Source organism: Zingiber officinale, chromosome 1B (genome assembly GCF_018446385.1).
Source record: "Zingiber officinale cultivar Zhangliang chromosome 1B, Zo_v1.1, whole genome shotgun sequence".
Lineage (NCBI taxonomy): Eukaryota > Viridiplantae > Streptophyta > Magnoliopsida > Zingiberales > Zingiberaceae > Zingiber > Zingiber officinale.
Window position 1 is genome coordinate 40,994,309 of NC_055986.1, and position 7,279 is coordinate 41,001,587.

Below are 7,279 nucleotides of genomic sequence, written 5' to 3' on the forward strand. Positions count from 1 at the left end.
TTTATCTTGACTTGAAGAAGAATATAGGAAATGTTCTTATACAAATGATAATAAATGAGAATGAGTTTTGTTCTTATACAAATGATTATAGGTTTGCTAGAATAGTATATGTTTCTGAAATGGTCTTGTGGCCTGAAACAGTGGTTTATTGAATTGAGTGGGAATTGTCTCTTTCCTCTTGGTTTCTTGAAATGGTTTTATCACCTTTCTACATTGTGTTATCGTTAAGTCAGCAAATGAACCATGCTTATTTTCTATTTGGTATGAGATTCAATGTGTGTAATTCACCATACATTTCATAACATGTGTAAGTGTCAAACATTTAGAACATGTACGTATCCTAACTATCTATCAATCTAGATGAACGGAATTCAGTTGCTTGTTGTTTTCTACTAACTTCATGCTCCAAATTTTATTATTCTAACATGTGTAACTCATGATGGTTCTCTCTCAGTATAGGTGAATGAAATATAAATTTACATCATTGCCTTTTACAAGTCATAAAAAATGGTAATGCTATAGCCATGTGTAAAATAGTTAAAATCTATTTTGGTTAAAATGATAGTCCCTCGATATGGTCCCTAGACATGTATTAACTTAGTAACTTTTTTGCCATACAACAACAATTTCAATGCTAATACCATGTGTATTGTCTTAAAGCTCCACTTGAATTGGATAATAGTTCTCAAATAATATCACAGCTCTAAATTTCTGTAAGCAGGATAAGATTTATTTACTAAACTATCTTTTGTTTTCTCTCTATACATCTGATCATGTATGGTTGTTTACTTATAAATTTCCCTTTTCATATTCCTATCCTATCAAGTTTTATAGATCTGACGCCATGATTTTCTATAGCAACTAGAGATGGTTTCTAGTTGGAGAAGGGCACTCTTACATAGGACTGGAGTTACAGCTAGAGTTCACTGGAGTTTGTACACTTGACTTGGACACACAAACGTTGTTATATTTCTGGAGTTGAACTGCAATCATAGCCTTTTATTCTGTAACTTTGTAGACTAGAGTTTGTAGACTAGAGTTGAACTTTAAACTCTGTTGTAGACTAGAGTTTCAGTATTGTATTTTATCTAGAGTTTCTCTATTGTATTTTATCTGGAGTTTGACACTTTGTTTTGTGAAATTATTAGCGTACATTTGTGTGTTGTGAAGTTATTAGTGACTGATTATGTATTGGTGGTGTTTAAATATTATCAATGCTTTTTCTAATCAATACAGAGTTATTAAATTGTAATGAATAGTAATTAAATACAACGATTTAAAACTGTTATTGAATCATTGGGTCCTCAAGAAAGATAGTAGATTTTAAACATTGTCAAACTATTATCTTTGGTATAAAGTACAATGGTTTAAAACTGTTGTAAAACTGTTGTCTTTGATAAAGGGCAACACTTTTTAAACGTTGCGAAATTATTGTCATAGGTATATGTTGGGGTTGTAAAGTTGCAAACATAGTCCCATATTGGAAACACATGGGAAATATCATGAGTTTATAAGAGAAAAGATATTTCTATTGGAATGAGGCCTTTTGGGGAGAGCCCAAGAGCAAAACCATAAGGGCTTAGGCCCAAAGTAGACAATATCATGCAATTGTAGAGATATCTAAATTTTTTTCGATCCTACAATTGGTATCAGAGTCTGGACTGCCAGAAGGTTTAACCGCCGACTGTGGACAAGAGCTATGGTCTGGTTACAAAGTTACAAATATAGTCTCATATTGGAAACACATGGGAAAGATCATGGGTTTATAAGAGAAAAGATATCTCCATTGGAATGATGCCTTTTGGGAAGAGCCCAAGAGCAAAACCATGAGGGTTTAGGCCCAAAGTGGACAATATCATGTAATTATGGAGATATCTAAATTCTTTTCGATCCTACAGTATAAAATGACAATAGTTTAAAATTATTGCAGAACTATTGTCTATCGCGATGTCTATCGTGATAAAGGACAACGGTTTTTCAACGTTACAAAACTATTGTTGTTAGTATTAAAAGACAATGGTTTAAAAACCATTATTGTTGAGGGGGTCTTTAATAACACCATTAGTTACAACAGTTTTGGAAGGATAAAGACAATGGATAAAATATGTTATCTTTTAGGTTTTTGTAGTAATTACATAGATGAGTACAAAAAAATCATGACCCAAAAAGTATTCCATCCAAACTTCTAAGATATCTTTCACCAATCCAATAAACATTTAGACAACCTCTACTATATCTTTTCAATAAAGATCTGCTCATGATATATAATAACATCTCAATATTTCTATAATAAAGATTGTCACTCACAAAAATTCTACCACAAATGAGTATAAAATGCACGACTTGTCAAAATAATTTTTTTCTTCTTATTTTTTCTCTTCTTTCATTTCTGTTTGTTTTTTCTTCCTGTTCTTTTTTTTACTCTTTTTGTAAAATATGGTACCCAAATAATCACTAAATAATAGGATTGTTTGAGAAATAACCTTAACGGAATTTTTTAGAAATTTTTAAAAAAATTTTGAAAATTTTTCGGAGCTCGTATGACAGATTTAAGGGGGATGAATTTAGAGTCTTGGGAAAAAATCTGTTTAGAATATCTAAAAGTGGAAGTTGATTGAGGAATTAACTTAATATTTAATTAATTAGACCTAAGTTATATATTTATAAAAAAAACCTAATCTATTCTCCCGATTCTTCTCTTTTCCTCCTCAACGCCGAAGCTTCTTCCTTCCCCTGACCCTTCTTCTTCTCCTCTCTTCTCATCGCCACCCAACGACGCCAATTTCCTCTTTTCCTCTTCTCTTCCATCTTTGCACGTGCCCGTATCCGTGCCCTAGCCATTATCTTGGCCGCATTTTCTCCTCCTCTTCTCGCGTCGCTCTCGGTCGCCACCGCTGACAGCGGTTGCCAGCCATCGGTAACCACCCGATCGCCATCGCCAGTCGAGTGTCACTCGACTTTCCCCTCTCCTGGTCGCGGACACCAGGAGCTCACCGAAAGATCAAGCATCTAAGCCGTGCCCTAGATTTGGTCTCTCGCCGCCGCATCTCTGCGCTGGTTGGTTTCCGACTGAGAGCAAGGTTTCAAGCACTACCTCTTGTTGGTGGACGCTGGTGCCGTTGAGCCTTAGCCTCGTAATTCTTCTAATCTCGTCTTCTCCTCACCACTACTGCCAGCAGCTAGCCGCTGATAGCCGGTCCCGATCAATGTCGCACTAAACCACCGGAGAGGGAGTAGGTCAGCGATTGATTTGGGGTAAGTTATGATTGATATCAGATTAGTAGGAATTGAAGTTGCATTTTATGTATTGGGAGATTTAGCTTAATTGGTTGGTTGATCATTGTTTTCGGCGATGGATTCCTGTCAGCCGCTCTACCTAGCTCTGACCACTAATTTCTGACAGCAAGCTTCTCTGGTCACGGGTCAACGGCTGTGCGATTGGATTTGGGTGAGTATTGCAATGATTCATGCATAGAGTTAAACCTTATTGGACGGTGAAAATGGTTAGGATTGTTTAATTATTGGATTATGAGCTTGATTAGTTGCTATGAGTATTCAAGTTTGGAATTGATTAATCTAAAGGATGATTGTGTTAATTGAGGATTAATCGATATATAATTGAGTATAGGTTGTGTATGGAGATTGGTTTGTATTTTTGTGATGGATTGGTTGATTTTGGTTGATGGTGTTAGGTTGATATAGTTCTGTATCAGTTTCTGATTGAGACTTTAATCTGTTCTATCTTGGTTAATGAGTAGTTAGTGTGTTAGTTGGATTATCATATGTGGTGGTTAGCAATTGATTATGTGGAAGAATTATGCGTGTGTGATTTATGATACTTAGTAGTAGATTAAATGGATTAAATGATTGGATGATTGTTGGATTGAGTTGTATTGTGAGAATGATGGTTAGAATTTGATCATAGATTAAGGATAATTGATAACTATCAAAGGAGTTAATTCCCAAGAAGGGTGGATATGATCGAATAGAGGATTAATTGAAGTTAATCGTTAATAGGGTTAATTAATGATCGTTTGTCTAGGGTTCCTCTGTTAGTTTGGGCTTTGAGTTTAGCTAGTTGTTGCATATGTAATTAGTTTAAGTGTATATCATGTAATTTGCAGGACTTTGATTCGAGACGAGCGTCTCGACATGGGATTGGTTTGACATGATCTACGTATAAAGGCGGGTACCTTGACTTATCTTTTGATATTGTCATCTGATATGCTTAGTAGGTTATAACTTGCAGTAATAGTTATGTTTGTTTTTGTTTGGTATGTCACTACTTGATATCTGTAGCATGTCTTATTTGTTGTTTGCTATATTTCCATGCTTATGTCCTCTTGATTATTATCATGTGTATTATGTTCATAGAGGTAGTGACGTATCATGCTTTATTGTGTACAGGACTAGTTATTTTCCATACCTATTAAGTGTGCCTAGATCATTTTATTGGATCTGTTTACTTTTTGGTACATACTTTATGGATATGGACATGGTCATGATTTTCATGCTTAGTGTCATGCATCATTTTACATGATTGCATGCTGAGCGATTGTCAGCTCCATTATTATTGAGCACATCGCTTCAGTTATATAGATCTACACACACAACCACTCATGGGTTAGTGATATATCAAGCAGGGTGTATTATAGCAGGTTGCTCTGTCAAGGGCTCTGCTGGCCTGTTCATAGGTAGTGGTGACGCAGCGTGGTAGCAGGACAGGGATCCCTCCTCTGGACTATCTCAGGGAGATGAGAGCATTGAACTCCCCCACTTATGATTTGGGGTAGGAAGATAGGTGTACTCCGACAGCATCCTGTTCACTTGGTCACTCAGGAGTAGTGATGGCAGAGTGCACAGTTGTCATAGTCCTACCCACTCGGTCTCACCATCGTGTGTGAGATGGTTGACTGACGTCAGGGGTGACCATGCCATTTTTGCATCATATGCATGGATTGCATTTATTGCTTGTGATTGCTGCATTTTGGATGTTGCATATGATTGACATGCATACAAGAGACATGAGGTATTTGGTCTGACGACAGGATAAGAGACCCTGGTGAGTACAGTTCTTCTTTGCATGTTCAATTTTCACATTTCCTATTATTGATCAGGAGACTGTACTCCATGATTATTACTGGTAGATATATCTTACTACGTATGTCAGTTCGATACCCACTGAGTTATTGAACTCAGTCCGTTGCTTTGTTCCTATTACAGGTAGATAATTGAGCTGTTGCTGGGAGGTTCCTGGCTGCCAGCCCCACGCCACGGTTTTCATTCCATTTTTGTATTATGCTTCCGGTATTTTGTAATCGGTCTTGATATTATGATATGTTATCTTATTTGTGGTTTTGAGTCTTGTGGTCATGTTTATTCGTTTTACGGTTTGTATTGTGGTATAAGTCACGCCAGCATGTAGTTAGTGTATTATCTTGTGTGATTTATGTTTGCACCAACCGTATAGGCTGAGTATTATAGTTTTATTGTTTTTCGTTGTGTGTGTTTTTTTAGTACATCCGAGTGGACTGTTTAATATATATAATTGCGTGGTTGTGTATATATTTCAGCCGTGTGGACTGATGTATTCTTGTAGATGTATGTATGCTTCAGACTGTCACCGGTACAGGGGAGATGTCAGATTTTCGTCTGACATGGACTCCCTTGGGGCGTGACACTTTTCATTTTCTATTTTTTAAAATTTTTTTAATAGCTCAACATGTCATGTACTTTCCTATCCATTATCATCAATAGTTCAAATAAAAAGATAAAAAGCATAGCTCACCTATGGTGATCAAGAATGACTCACATATGCTTCCCCTAAATACTACTAAGTTATTCCTCTGTCCCACACTTAAACTTTTGTCCCTCCCGGGCAAAACACTCATCATGTAACATCTAAGATATCCACATCCCAAGGAAGAATAAAGCGAAATAAATGGAAGAGAGAAACAAATGATATGATGGATGATATGAATTTTACTCAAGAAACATGTGATAACAAAAGGAATGAATAAAAGCAAGTGAGATAGTCTTCATAAAAATCAAGCAAACCTATGATAATGTGGTCTTGAAAGAATTAAAGTAAGTTTTAGAGTAACATTAACCACAAGTGCATCACACTTAAATGGGAATAATAAGCTTAAATATCTAAATTATCATCTCAATCTACCCATATAGAATCCATCACCAAGTTGTAACCACATGTAATTCAAGAATCTAATCATGACAATAAATCTCTAACTCAACAATCAAATTTACCTTAACTTTCACAATTTCTAAAATGATATAAAGGAATGCATAGGGAATTTATCTCAAAACACAACCAAACAAAAACTTAACAAACAACACAGTACTACTAAAAAAACAAACAAGGTAAAGCAGTGTATATACAAAAAAAAAAATAATAAAGAGTAAGAAGGAATAGACTCCCCTAAATTTTAGGTGGTCGGAGTTGATTCAGTTCTAGAAACTAATTTGGAAGTGGGATGGTTGTAGATGAAGTGAGGACTGCTCTCTCCACGGTCGTCTCCTCAAAAATTTTCTTCGATGGTCGAAGATGGTTCAGTTGGAGTATTCACTCCAGAAGCTTCATTATTACATAAAATGTTAGGGTCTTCTTCAATTGGTATAATTCATCCTTACATGATTGACTATAAATAAAATTTTTGTAGAAATCCTATGCACTAAAAAGAAGTTGCAATTTCTGCACACTGGTGTAAGATGGACTAGAAATAATATCAAGATTAACAAAGCATGAGTCAAAAGATGTGTCACATCTAAAAAAATCAGACCTAATTACTTCTATGGAATTTTCTAAAAAATTAGAAGAAATATTAACCTTACCATACTGAAAGTACCTAGAGAATCTAAAACAGTGAATGTGGCATTCTCTTAGATAGGTAAAGGCTCTAGCTCTAACAGTCATACACTTGAAGGAAGTGATTCTTGGGTCATCCTTACACTTCCATCTTCACTAAGTGCAATAACAATAGGCTCAACTGGCTTATGTGGTAGTATAATTAAAGGAAGTGATTCTTGGAGCTTTGTCTCCATAGCACAAGTCTCTACACTTCCATCATTATCAACAACACCTATAACATCAAGGATATTTGGATCAGTAATATCATCAACAACAACATTATCAGGATCAACTTCAACATCATGATACAAAAAATTAGAAGAGTCTTGTAGAATAGTTGAAACAAGGTCAGGAATATTATAAACTCTACAATCCGTCTCCTCAGAAATTGATACAGTAGGTTGATTCAATTGC

At 35.6% G+C, this 7,279-nt stretch overlaps 1 long non-coding RNA gene across 1 annotated transcript; it reads left to right on the forward strand.

Moving 5' to 3' along the window:
• The first annotated feature begins 2,690 nt into the window (after window positions 1-2,690).
• Window positions 2,691-4,173, forward strand: LOC122055530. The gene is made up of 3 exons (XR_006132892.1): window positions 2,691-3,255; window positions 3,368-3,448; window positions 4,125-4,173. It is a non-coding gene; the product is annotated as an uncharacterized LOC122055530 (long non-coding RNA).
• The last annotated feature ends 3,106 nt before the right edge of the window (window positions 4,174-7,279 follow it).